At 41.8% G+C, this 14,297-nt stretch overlaps 1 protein-coding gene across 22 annotated transcripts in view; it reads left to right on the top strand.

The window, feature by feature from the left end:
- Positions 1-14,297, top strand: part of TSPAN4 (tetraspanin 4) — a 460,958-nt gene that overhangs the window by 218,229 nt on the left and 228,432 nt on the right. The window lies entirely within an intron of this gene.

The following is a 14,297-nucleotide window of genomic DNA, read 5'->3' as shown; positions in this document are numbered from 1 at the left end:
AGATTTCATTAAAATAGTTTAGTTTTTTCTAAACTCATAAATCTCTTTATCTCTCTTCTTCCTCTCCTTGGAGCAAGAGGAGGGGGAGAGCATCTGTCATCTTGTCATTGGCCAACCCAGCCCAAACTGTGACAAATGATCCATCTCTTTGGCACTTAGTACAGTCTCAGCTGGGATATAGTTCAGATTTTGGGAGCTGCAGTTGAAAGATGTGGATCAACTGGACAATTTGATACAAGTGTAGTGAGAGTGATCAAGGTCAAAATAAAATCTAAAGGGAAGATTGCATGAATTGGAGTTCTTTGGCAAAGAAGAGATTTAACAGTATTTTGCAAATGTGTAAATGGCTGCTGGAAAGAGGAGGGGAAGGCCTCTTCTTTGTAGGCATAGGGAAGAAGTAATAGGCTTCAATCACAGATTAGAAGATTCAGGTTTGTTAATAGATTAAGTAAATGTCTGTCTTGGGTGACATAGATATGACCTGTTCTGCTGTTATCCGTGTGGTCTTTTCAAGTCTATCCTAATTCTGTGATTCTACAATTCTGCATGATTATATGCTTTGAATTGGAAACTAATGTCCTTAATCCTCTGCAGCAGACAATGCGCTCAGTGTCGCGGAATCTGTTCCTTCAACTAGGGCTGATGCGATGCTTTTATAGATAATAGAAGCTGGGCAGAGGGAAGGGATTGGGTGGATGTGTAGTCTTTGGGCAGTCGTAAACAACATGGAGACATGAATCAGGAATGATAGGTTATTCTCATATAACCTATATAGTTATTCAGCTATAGGACAATCACTTGAATTGTCAGGTTGCAAATGCAAAACTGGGAAGGACTTTTTCACACCATGTTTAGTTAACCCAAGGAACTTATTGCTGTTAGATGTGTTGGGTGCCAAATGCAATTAGACAATATTATGCCAGCAGATCTGTCAAAAGCATTTAAACATAAATATACCAGTTCCAGGTCGGGAATTTCCTGAGACACGTGTTCCTGGAGGCTGGGATTGTATACCATGGAGGCTATTGCTATGTTTGTGCACTGTTCTTATACTCTTGGCACCTGCAAGTGGTGTCTGTCAGAATTTGAAGGGGGAGCTGGGTCCAAAACTTATTGAAGGAGGGTTTTCTCTTTTCTCCAGTCTGCAGTGTACAGCCTGTGGAGGCATCCGCATGCCTGATAATCAGCACATTTAAAATAGCCTTTTGCGTGTCAGGATCTGAGAAGAGCCCTGACCGGGATGACTTCTGCTCCCATCTGAGAAGTATTCTGTCAGCACTCCCCCTTCAATCTGAGAAGTGCAGTGGGACAGCTGGAATGGAGTGGGAAGAGGCAGCAAAAATTCAGTTCCAGCCATCGGGCATTCTCATGTCTTCACTGAGAATTTCAGAGCATGTGCTTCCTAGATTATTTCCAGCCAGAACTGTGTATGAGGTATCAAGTCTTTGCTCTTAAGGATAACTTAGGAAGCCCCATCATGAGGGACATTTTTCAGTACGAAGCTTGGCATGGCTTATGGGAGGAATTGTAAATAGCCAAGAGGTATGTGAGCAAGGTCAGATAAAAACTGCATAAATGCTATGTGTCAATTTTTCCCTCTCTCAAAATTGCTCTGTCTTTAGCAGGATGGTACTATGAATGATCCTAAAATAATTTCTGTAGCTGACGTGCTGCCATTCTGTTAGGATTATGGGTTGCGAGGACATGACTATGTGGTATTGATATGCCAGGAGGTGGCATGCAAGCAGCAGACTCTTGGTGTTTTTCTGCCTATAAGCTTTCCTCTGCCAACTCTAAAAGTACTGTGTTGACAAGAGTAAGTTATGAATTTTACCTGTGGGGCAAACAATTCAAAGTGTTGACAGAAGAGGATTGAGTACAATGGCAGAGGCTGTCTGGTAAAAGAACACAAGGCCCGGAAAGGCCATAAGGGGAGATAGGCACCTCTGGTCATGTTCAGCTTGTTACAGAATACAGTCTGATGGATCAGCCTGCTGGAGCACATTGTTAGAGAGAATATTCCTGTCAGGCAATGTGCAGATTGATAATAAAATGGAAATAGGGCAGGATAATGTCCGCATGAGAAGTCCTTAGACTGACGAAATGCAAGCCATTTTGTACCCAGTAAGGCGTACACCAGTATGGAAAAGTGTTGTCATGTTCTAGAGCACAATGCATTGACCAGTGAGAAAAAGACCAGTGTTTAGATTTGGAAAGGTATTGTGGTACCTACCTCTTTTATTAGGAAGCTTAAAATACCTTTACAAGTCTGGAACAAAGCTGTAGGAGGCAAGAGTCCTTGAGGGTCGGCTGCATTGTAGGGCGGTTGTACTTGGCCTAGAGTAATGGTTGCAAATAATTATTTCAAGTCAAAAAATTGTATGCTTGCCAAATTCTCCTCAAAACTTTGTTAATGTCTTTCTAGGTATTGTCTCAAGAACCTTTGCTATATTTTCCTAATGACAAATATGACCTTAGGGTTTGCAATATATATTGGGTGTTGCATATACCTTATAATGAATATTCTAGTGGCTGTTCTACTGTAGTTATTTCTGAAGTCCCAACCAGAATGGGAGATTTTTCTGCAGGATGTCTTACTTGGTGCACACTAATTCCTTCTGAACTTTTGATCTGCTTTGCTGCAATGGAATTTCCCTTCCTGATATTGAACTAATAATTTGAATGTATATGTGTTTCCATTTGAAAGGGTTGGTAGCCACAGAGCACAGCTCAGTTGTAATAATACTCAGGTTATTATTGTGAAATACATGTCAGGTTGTTTGTTTTCTTTTTTCCTGGAGCTGTATTTAATGATGTTATAATACAGCAAATTTCCACTCAAAATGAAGAACAGCTTCTCTCAGTGAAGCTTAAGAAAATTCTTCCTTATATTCTCTGTTTCATTACTAGGATTTCTGCAAAGTTTATTTGGAGTTGTTTATTCCCCAAAGCTATTTTATTGATGCCTATGTGAAAGCAAAAATCATTGGTCAGATGGTAGGAAAAATACATATTTGTACAGTGACATATCTGCAGCGATATCATCTGCTTTATGGAGAAATGCCTTTTAGTTCATCTTGTACATCTGTAGCCTTAGCAGCAGGTGCCACTGCCAGACAATTCATCAGAGTTAATGTGATTGCCGAGAACTGCTAAAGCCTTTCTGTTTTATTGTTGTGGGAGGTGGTGTAAAGAACTGTGTGCTCTGTAGGAGGGGGAAGAGGAGGCTGTGCTGACAAACAAGCTGGAAAGGTGGACTTTTCAACTCTGCTTTGTTGAGGACTGGAGAGACTGTCCTCTCTGCAGTTTGTGATGGGGAGCAAATGTAAGACACCTTGTCTCAGCACGAGATGGGAGCACAAGTTCAGCACAAAGGGGGCCATCTGGTAGGTGGGGTGGAATACGCTTGCAGGAAGAACAGGAATGAGAAGTGAATAGGGATTTTTTCCAGTTGAAATGCTGCCAACTTAGTCGTGCCATCAGCAGAGGCTGGACATTTGCATTCTTCCCTTGGCAGGCAGCTTTAAAAGCAGCGCACGCTGCTTTGCAAGATTGTACTGGGCAACTGTACCAGCCTACCCCACCAAGTTTGTGGCTTTACTACCCATATCTGATGACGCCTGCTAACTGGTGAGCAGGAAGATTTGGTGAGATTTTGTGTCTGTCTGAACTTTTGCCCCACATTGACAAGACTGGTCTGTAGACCAGTGGAAATTATGAGTTTGCATATGTGTAGCTGGATAGGAAGTAGCCAGGTTTGGGAGGAGGGAGCCTGGAGCTATAGTAAACAAATGCCAGGAGCACGTGTGCTTCTGCTAAAATGGCAAATGTCTAAGAAAGGATGCTCTATGGCATAAGGAGGTGGAAATATTAGCAGAGAGCTAATTACAGGAAAATAAAATGGTGCAAAGCAGACAATAATAGAATTAACAACAACAAATTGCTAACAATAGATATTATCATCTGCAGGCATGGTAACGAGGATGAAGCGTACAAGTATGAATGGAAGCATGCACATAGACAATCCCATTGGTTATAAGTATACAATGCTTAAACCCAGGATAGATCCCAATGCTAAGATGGACACAAGTTTAAGAGCTGGGAGGCTGTGTCCTTCCCTCTTAACATGCAGCCACACGTGTAAGAAACGTCTGTGTTATGGAAAGGACAACTGAAGCACCTTTTCCTTACATCAACACCTTTACACACAGAAAACAGCAGCAGTGAAACATCTGAGAAGTTGAGCTTGAGCTAAACATACTTGGTGGCAGAATAGCAATGCTGGGTGGTTTGCAGAATGCTGAGCAGGGAACAATTTAAGCTGCATCGTAGGACAATAGTGATGATGAAATGGTGAGGTCTCACAAGTGTTCCATGGCACAAAAAGCTCAGGCATGTACACAGTAATACAATTAAGAGCTCAGGACCTGCAGTATGATCATATTAGTAAACCGTGTGATGATTAGATTGCTCTTCATGAAAAGTAGGTAAACAGTATCACCTTGTGATTCTGCTACACTCTCTGTGCAAGGCTGTAGCTGAATTAGGAATCCACGTAGTCTCAGGGCACCAGATTTAAATCCTGTAACCCAGTTTAATTGTTGTTCATAGCCAAACTTTCTCTAAATTCTACAGTGATGCCAGTGCGGTCTTCTTTTCCTTGTCCTTTGTATAACCTTTCCTGGTCCTATTTGAAATGGAGAAGTCCGGGTAATATCGATGGAAATTGTTTGGTTTATTGATTTTTATTTTTTTTTTTGGTGTCGTAAAGTGAAAGGACTATCAGCACAACTTGGATTTCTGAAACAAAAATTTGAATTCTAATTTGTTCAATATTTTAGAAAAGTTGTATTTTCATTTTCACGGCCACGTTCTGCCTGTGTTTGAAGTGCAGGATCCCCCATAGAATAAACTTGACTTCCTCATTTCTTTGTGCTTTTAAGTGGGTTTGATGCTTACCTAAGTGATAATAGTCTTTGTTGTTTTTGCAGGAGGAAGCTTGCTTGTTTGTTTGTTTTTCCTGAAGTGGCCTGAGGCTGGGATTTTGGACCCAGAAATCCAATCTCAAAATGTTGTTTTCCATAAAGGACATAAGTGAGAGCGTGCCTTCTTTTGGCAGAGGAGTAACAAGTGTCTAATCACTGTTTGCTGAAAGTGGAGCATTCTTTATGAAGGCTGCTTAGAGCTTCAAACCTGTTGGTCTTGTGTTAAGTAGCATTTGTTTGTGCTTGTATGTACCATTCTTCCCCCAAGTTCTATTAATGACTAGATTGAACTCAAAAAGGATCAGCGTCTTAATGTCTTTTCACTCAGTATCAAATGTTAGGGGTGTCTCATTAAGACAAGTAACGGCATTCTTAATGGTAAGTTGATCCACAAGGTAGGACAGGTTTTATCCATTCACTGGTAGAATCTGACCTTTATAGAAGTTCATCTTTTCAAGTGCTGTATGTGTTACAAATTCTTCCTGAGATTCTTGGGTGTCTGTTTTTTTCTACATTAGACTGCATGTGAATACTGGCAGAAGTTGGGGTGCTTTCTTTTCCCTCTAAATGGAATCTTATAGCCAAATAAAGTAGTGTAAACAATTTGAAATACAGGAAGCAAAGTAGGGTTCGAAGATGTAAATTCAGCTCCCTTGTATAATTTAAATAAACAACTCAACCAAGTCCCGTAATCTAGTTCACATGAGCAGATGTTTGGCAGGATTCAGCGTGGTGGGTTTGCGGTCTCCGCTTATCACCAAACCAGGACTGCATGCATCACTGCCACATGTTTCTCTTTTCCCTTCATCCCAGGGAAAACTAATCTTGTCAAGAAAAGAAAGTGGGAGGAGGAAATGTATCATTCCAACACAAGCTGGATACAATTCCTGTGCTGAATGCCTGTTAGTGGAGGCTGGGCTGGGAGATGCCTTGTATCTTTCAGACAGACTATTGCAGATACAAATTTCAACGTCGGGTCTCACTTTTAGTGTAGATTTTTTTAAAAAAAACAAAAACATGTGTGAATTATGAAATTATTTTTTTCAACAGACTCAGACACTAAAATGTTTGGCACTGCAGCATCTCTCCTTTGTGTGGCATATACAAGTGGCTCATTAACTGTCCAACTGTAATTTCTATTTTATCATAAATGAAGAATGGGAGATACAGGTTGGCACCAGAATATTCCTATAAAATGGAAAATTTCTCCACTTTTACCCTAAGTGGAGAAAATCTTTCATTAAAATTTCAACCATGGTAGTAATACGGTGAAAAATAGTGTAAATAGTTTGTCAATTGTTATTTAATAGTCTATCCTGTTAACTTACTTGGACTAAATGTTCAGTCCTTACTACCTGAGCTGTAAAAAACCAGGAATTCACATGAAATGCTGCAGTAGCTTTTGATGAAGAAGTTTCCCATCTAGGAGAACCTACAGTCTGTGGCCTGAGCAACTCTGAGAATGGTGAGGTGCTGTGGACAAGCAGAAAAGTTTTAATTTATGAGGGAAACTTAAATGGGTTCATTTTCTGGTGCAGTTAGGGGCTGAGTATTACAGAAATTTTGTCTGTTTAGGGAAATCAGCATAACAAAATTCAGTGGGAGGCCTTATGGAAGGGGAAAGTAGTATTTACTCAAAAAATTTTTAAGTTGATTTTACCTACAGATTACCTTTCAGATTTTTGTCAAGTGAGAACACCTTTGTTTCTTCATGCTTTGCAGAAAGATTTAGACCTCCAGAAAAGTGAACTTTGCTCTGGTGTTTCTGTGCAGTCAGGGCTCAGCACCAGATTGCTTATTCATCCAAGTGGTTCTGCATAGTTGCTACCTCTTGGGCACCTTTAGCTTTTGTACCCCTTGGCTAACCGCAGGAGATGACCTCGCTTATCCGAAGATCCAGAGAATAAGTGGAAGAGAGAGTACTTTGATGCAGGACAGCAATGCCTGCAACTCACTCATGCATATGGAAAACAGGTACCGAACTTGGGCTTCTGGGAAATTTTCTGTACCACCCACCTTTTTCTCCCCAATTTACTATCTTTTGTGGTGCACTAAAGTTATTAATACTAAGTTTACCTGCACAGTATAGTTAGTAGTCTTCTGTGGAGAGTCCCTGGTGATTGTGTTGCATTAGTACTTCAGTTTTTGCACAGCATATGTGAGTTTCATGCGTCGGTGGCTTTTGTCACAAGAGTGCTTGGTTATTGAAGCTGTCGAATGAACCTACCTGCAGTGGTTTGAATGCTTGATTAAAAAATTAATTGTTTCTTCTATCTGAGCTGAATATTCAGCAAAGAGCCCAAAACACCCCAGTGGACTGAGATGAGGGGAAATGGGAAGGGAGAAGTGGGAAATTAGGGTAGGGGCAGCAGAAAGCAGCTGCTAAAATGTTCCACAACCACTTAGAACTGCAATTTAAATTCAGTATCATTTCCAAGCTAAAAACAGTCTTTTGCAAAATTCTCAACTTACGCTACATGTTGTGGGTGGCTAGGAAGAATGCTGCTTTTTAAAGAGTTGGCAGTGGGGTTTGGCAGAGGGGAGGATATTCAAGGCAAGTTGTTTTTGCATGCAAACCCAGTGTTGATGAGGTGTCTCTAACACAACTACTGTGGAAAGGATTAAATAAGTATTTGAGATACCAACTTTGAGGTAGGGTGCTTCCCTAGACTACCTGATTTGGGGGAACACATACATGATTCCTTTTTTTCCACAAGCTGAAGAAGAAGCCAGAGGCTGTGGAAAAAAGTGGGAAAGGAACTGAAAATGTTATGAGTGTTAGAAGGAAACTTCCTGCTCTTTAGCACAATATCCTTGAATATATAACCCAGTCTGGCAAGAAATTTAGTTGGTGCTCAGGTGTCAACTGTTGGGGAAGCAGCAAGTTTCCTAAGTACTGAGGAGCAGTTTGGGCCTTCACCTGGTGTGAGGACTCTGGCAACCTCTTGTGAATCACTCTAACATCAGCATGGAAAATCCCTAAGCCCAGAAAGCAGATACCAGTGAGCTCCTGTGTGAAATTTCACCCGTGGTTTACTATGTGCATGCAGCTCTCTGGCTTTTTCACCCTACTGCGCTCTCTCCTGATGTTTTCCTGGGGTTTGTGGTGCAGCAGCAAAGGAAAACACCACTAGAAGATCACACAGCTGTGTTTGAATAAACCACTTTTGGGGGTTGGTGGGCAACAATGAAATCTTATGACACAGATAGTAGTGAGCCTGGAGCACAATGGCCAAGCCATTGCATTGTCAGCTTTTCAGGGGTCCTGGGAGCAATCCTGTCAATTGGTTGTGCTTCATCAGGTCTCTTACAGAGTCTGACCTAACTTGTTCTGCCCTCTTTGCATGAACTGGAAAATCTCAGTCAGCAGTACCAAGGAGCTACGGTTTCCTTGGGAACTTAGTGCTAAGTCTTATTTACAATCTGGGATGGATGCTTGGAGCAGCAGGGTAGGGAGAGCATGTTATCAGACCACCCGGCACCTTGTATCTTGAAGTTGCCAGCACTTGGGAGTGCATCACTGAGCACTGATGCCAGGGACAAGCCAAAGGGCTATTTTCTTAACTCCTGCTGTTCCCCTCCTGCATCCGCCTCCGTGTCCATCATGTGGTGAAGTTAGCAGATGGGCTGCCCCTGAGGTGACACATGCTTACCTGCAGGGAAGAGAAGCTCTTGTACCAAGTCCCTGTTGAAAGTGCTGCTGCTGGCAGGCAGGCAGCTCTGTTGCTTGGCAGCAGGTCTCAGAGAGAAGATTACTTTGTCCTTGTTCTTGGTCCTGTTTGCCAGGTTCCCTTCTGATTGCCAGGCTGGTAATGCATGGGGGAGATAACCCTGGTTCAGTGAGCAGCAATTCAGTCTGTCATCAAACAGAAAATACTTGGGCAGAATTAACGGAGCTGTGTGCTGAGCTAATTTGGTATCAGGCTTGTGGCTGTGGTTCTTCGGTACAAGTATTTTTTTGTTTCTCTTTCTGCAGAGAGGGATGAAATCTTCCATCAGAATCTCCCTCTGTCCCTTACAGGCCTTTCACAACTTCCAGGGTCCCCCTCCACATTCTTTACCTCCAAACTAAGCTGCTGTCTCTCATCTCTTTCCAACAGGCTTCCCAGCAGCAGCAGGTTTGTTCCCTTTTCCCCAGCACTCCCATCACCAGCTCTGCAGACTGGGAGACTTGTTTGTACTCTCACTCTTTGTGGCTTGCTGAGTTTCCCAGACAGTTCGGGTCGTCCTGCCAGTCCGGTCATGTCCCTCCCAACCCCTGACCTCTCCCAAAAGAAATATATACATCATTGCTTCAGAGTGATGTGCCTTTGTGAAATTCAGCTGCTTTCTCTGTTGAAAAACAGGATATATTTTTCCTATTTCAATTCTTGTTTTCTCATTTTTCCCACCTTGCTAACTGTTGCTAATGGCTTTGACTGCGTCTGAGTGTGACTCCTAGTCCCAGAGGGCATGATTGGTTGAGATCCCGGTCATCAGTAACACTTGTGTTCACTGGATCTTGTCTAAATAACTTTCAGTGCAGATTTCTGCCATATTGCTTAGTATGCAAGAAAGTATATTACTGTGCCCTGCACAGGTATTAAGATTTCATTATATCGGCGAACGGAAATGCCTGTGGACTTCACTCAGTAATATAGCTACAAACGATCTCTTAACCTACTTTACCATGCAGGGATTCCCACACACACTTGCAAACATGGTATACCACCAATTTTTTTTTATTTTCCTATGACAGAGCAGACCTCACGTTTCTGTTACTTCTTGAGTTACTTTCTTGTCTATCTGCTGTAGGAAATATAACAGATGATGCACACATGTATGGGTATATCCACGTAAAGCATTTCTACTTTCTGGACACAATATCTAGCTGTGAAATAACTAGATTCATTATTTGGTGCAAGGGCCATGAGAAGAATTTACCATGACACTAATGTGTTTGGGATTTACTAAGCATTAAGTGCAGAAAAAAATACACCTTTTGTTTATTGGCCATCTTAAGTGAGCCAATGTTTTCTCCAGTGTTTCAATTTGATGTTGTGAAGAAGTCACTCTTCGCTCGCCCTCTGCTGTAGGTATAGTGCAATGAAGGGATAAAACTGGACACGGAGGAATGTGTAGTGGTTGTGATGGCTGCATGGGGCGTGACAGACAGCAGCAGGGTTCAACAAGAAGAGAGGTTTATAGCATCACAGCTGCTGGCTGCATCTTTCTGATGCCCAAGCCTGGGTGGAAATCTCTCTGTGCACTCTAAAGTCTTGCTGTTGCTGAATTTCAGGAAGGCATCATGATCACAAACGCTTTATTTGTATGCGCATACCAGGCATATAGAGGGGATGAAACTGATAATTGACGGTGGCTGCATCAAAGCAGATCTTGCTTCTATACTTCTTCGTGCTTTGGCCGCCTAATAGTGGGGTTTGTTTTGTTGCTGTTGTGTTTTTCTGTAGCCATTTGTTGCTAAGTTGTGAGATACGTGTGTCTGTCGCAGCAGAATCCTCAGATGCGCAAGGGCCAGGATTTTCCCTCAAAAATGTCACATAGGAGATAGTAACCCAAGCACAGAGCAAGGGTCCTAGGCAGTTGCAGTTCTCCTTGTTATAATCTGCTCTGGCCAATGATTTTCTATTTTGGCGCAAAAACAAATACAGAAAACCAGATGGATTCCTTTTATAAGGCATTAGCTCTGATTGGCATGTTTTAATATGCAGCAATAATGGTGACCACTCAGAGCTGTGCTGGCTGGCTTCTGCAGTGTGCTGTTCTGTTCCACTGCAGCAGACAGAGGTAGTTTTAATGCTGTCCATTTGGTTAGCGTCCCAGACCGCTGGGGTTTTTAGCATAAAGAAATCAGGCATTTTCACCTCTGAAAGATAGTTTGCTTTCTCCTTTAGTAACTTGCTGCTGTCTGCTCTCCCATGCAGCTACTGCTTACTTGCTGTCACTGTTCAGCTCATCCAGGGTGACATTGTCCTATTGTTTTGACAATGACCTTAATCTATTTGTGCAGCTCAAAGTAAAGGCTGTGTGGCCGGAGATGGAAATGCATGGGCTTAGGCAGCTTATAATGAAATAGAGTCTTTTACTTCAGCTGCTTTGAAGCCACTGCAAATCAGTTGTTGGATTTGATGTGTCTTTGGGGATGTGAAACGAATTTAGTGGCTTCTAGCTGGTTGTAATGAGTCAGAGGTTCACCTCATGAATTGTTCCAATATAATCAAGATTCATGGGTGGCAGGCTTAGCAGGGTATGCCAATGGCTATATCAAACTGGATGTAGTTTACTCTACTGACAGAGATTTTGATAAACCAAGTTGGAAGCAATTTAACAGACAGATCATTGAGAAGGAGCTTCCTACCATGGTTGCCTGTACTGTATGGGTTGTAGACACAGAGGATAGTAGGACTTTGAGTAAATGGCACTGCACAGCTGAGTTAGGTGGTAGGATCAATAATTTCCTATTAGCTGGTGTCTCTTAGTGTTGCTGGGGTGGGGGAACTGCCTTGGTACAATGCTAGCATTGTGAAAAATGAAAGTCTGGGCTATCAATCTGGTGCCCTTCAATGCAATAGATTCAAAGTAGCTGCACATACCAAGTTACTTAGGAGAAAGCAAACTACTTCTGATGAATTTGAAAACAATGAATTTGTCCTTGCTAAGGAATGGGAACATGTCATCTGGCTGAAGCGCCTTCCCAGAAAAACTTGCCCCCCCTGGGGAGCACTAGTGGGGGGAAATGGCTGCAAACCATCCCATCAGAAATGTCTGCTGCAAGGATGAGACTGGAGCAAGGTACATTGCTTATGTTACGTGGATTTTTAGATGAACAATGGCTCTAAAATGTAGCCTGTTGCATCATACTTCAAAATGTGCTTTTTTGGAGATCCTAGGACTCTGTTTGGCTGCTTAAATGGAAGTAGCTGTGCACCAAGTATTAACACCAGAAAACTCTTGTCACAGGCTGCAGATGCACAGTATTTCACCCTTGCCTGGCAAATTTCCTTCCTTAATTAATGCCAGAAGTCAGAAACAGCACCACATTGCTTTTCTTTTACCTTTTTGGGCTTGAATACTCTGGACTCTGTAAACTAATATGTAGCTCAGCATGTATTTCCAGAAGTCATACATTTCCCTCGATTTACATTGTTTAATCAGTGAGGATGCAGTGGTTGCATATACTGTGAACAATACGATCTTTATTGCAATCACTTTGCTGACTGCAAGCCTCAACTTTCAAGGCAATTAAAAGATAAGCTCACAGGTATGTAAAACTGCCTCCTGCTTGTTACAGTGATAGTGTTTGCTTAGGCTATTTTCTGTTATTCTCTGCTGCTATCCAAGCATTTCTTCCTAGTAATTCCTGATAGTCACCAGAAACTTACCTATATAAATTCCCCTCCTTCTCTTAATGGGAGTCTAAGACATATCAAGAGGGATATTCATGTTCTGTCTATGGGTTAATGAGAGTTGAGCATCCTGCGGTGGAAGCCGTTGCTGTGTTACAGGAAAAATATTGAAAATAAGGAGCTGTTTACCTACTATGGAGCTTTTCAATATCAGTGCGGGAGTAGAGGGTAGAGCCTAGTCTTATGGGAGATACCATCAGTATGCACTGGATGAAATATAAACACAACTTTAGCAAGCCAAAAAGGTAAGCTGTTGTTGATCTGTCTTCAGTCTGTGTTTTTCATGGATCTAGACTAATGACGAAGTGATGAACAATAAAATGTGTGTTGACCTAATGAATAAGAAATGCTGCTGAGATACAGGGAACTGATTCCGTTCCTGTCTTTCTCACTGCTCTGCTGAGCAATCTTTCCTTATTTGTCCTTCAGTGCCTTTATCTGTCAGATGGCAACAATAATAGTCTCCATTTTAAAGCTTGTTGGGCTATACCAGTGAAGAACATACATAGGATCTGGACACAAAAGGTTTTTTTATTTTCTTCATCACAGGCCAGGAGCGAGAGAAGGGAAGACGTAGTTGCTACCTGAAAAATGAGCATCAGGGACTTTAAATGCCATCTGAGGTATTTTAGAGCTGCCCTGCCCATGGTGCTTTTTTGAGGACTTGAGGTCAGATAATACACCAATTTGTATTGTGCTACTGTGATATTTCCCCAGAAGATTTCAGTGCTTTGTAAGCAACTGTCACTGTGATTTTAGGCGCCCAGTCAGTCACATCTGATGGCCTTTTCTTGTGTTTTGAATCACTGTATTCTCATCAAGTGGAAGAGGAGAGTTTGTGATGAAATGTTCTCTCTCTTCTATTTCGTATGGTCACTGTGTCTGGTCTTTTACAGATGCTTCAGGAGTAGAAATGACTGAAAAATCCTGTGATATTTATATGCTCTTCTCTACGACTCTCTGATCTATGGTGGTATTACGTCTCTGCTATTTATAGGTCATACTTTTGCAGAGCTATCAGTGCACAACACTTCAAACTTTGTCAGTTTGTGCTTTATATACGTCTCAGGTCAACTAAAGTACATCCATTTGTAATATGATTGATAGTCCTTTGGGCCTGGCCCCTCATCCTGCATTCTGGATGTTCAGCTTTTCCACCATATATCTTCTTTTTTAACATAACTGTGTAAATAGCCTGTGCCTGTGTGGCCATACTTAAACATTCTATGTCCCTTCTGTGACAAGCCACTTATAATTTGTAACCACGTTTCCATGAATTTTTGTAAAAAGTCTCCTTATACTTTTCCCCTACTGCTTAGATCTGCCAAAATATCTCTGGTTGTCTGTCAGGTGACTTTCAGTAAAAATATATTCCTCATTTAATATTTGGAATGCAATCTGAGACACAGTAAATTCATCTTCTGTGTCTCAGTCAGCCTGTTGTCTTTTCACACTCTTCTTACAAAACATTGTGATTCTCATAGTGTTTTACATCCTGCCTTGCTCTCAATGTACAGTCTGTTTGAGTCCTATCACTGTGTTACTACACAGCCCTAACCTTCCCTGATCATGGAATCAGAGACTAATTCATATTGAAAGTGACATCTAGAGATGATCTGGTTTGATCCCTTGCACCAAGCAGGGCCAGTTTTGAAGTTATGTTGGGTTGGTCATTTGGGACTTCTTTAAATCATAAGTTTTGTTTTCGTTTCCAAAGGTGGAGACTGCCCGTGTGTCAGAGCCCCTGCTCCAATGTTAGACAACCTCACAGTGATTCCTCCATTCCCCCTCCCGCCAGTATCTGTTAAGAATTTCCCTTATTACAAATCGTGGCCATTGCCTCTCCTTCTGTTACTATGCAGCTCTAGAGAGATGTTGGCTTCACCTTCCTTATACCTTCCCTTTA

The sequence above is a fragment of the Rissa tridactyla genome, chromosome 4, assembly GCF_028500815.1.
Source record: "Rissa tridactyla isolate bRisTri1 chromosome 4, bRisTri1.patW.cur.20221130, whole genome shotgun sequence".
In the NCBI taxonomy this organism is placed as follows: Eukaryota; Metazoa; Chordata; class Aves; order Charadriiformes; family Laridae; genus Rissa; species Rissa tridactyla.
Note: the sequence above shows the minus strand (reverse complement) of the source record. Positions and strands in the feature narration are given on the sequence as shown.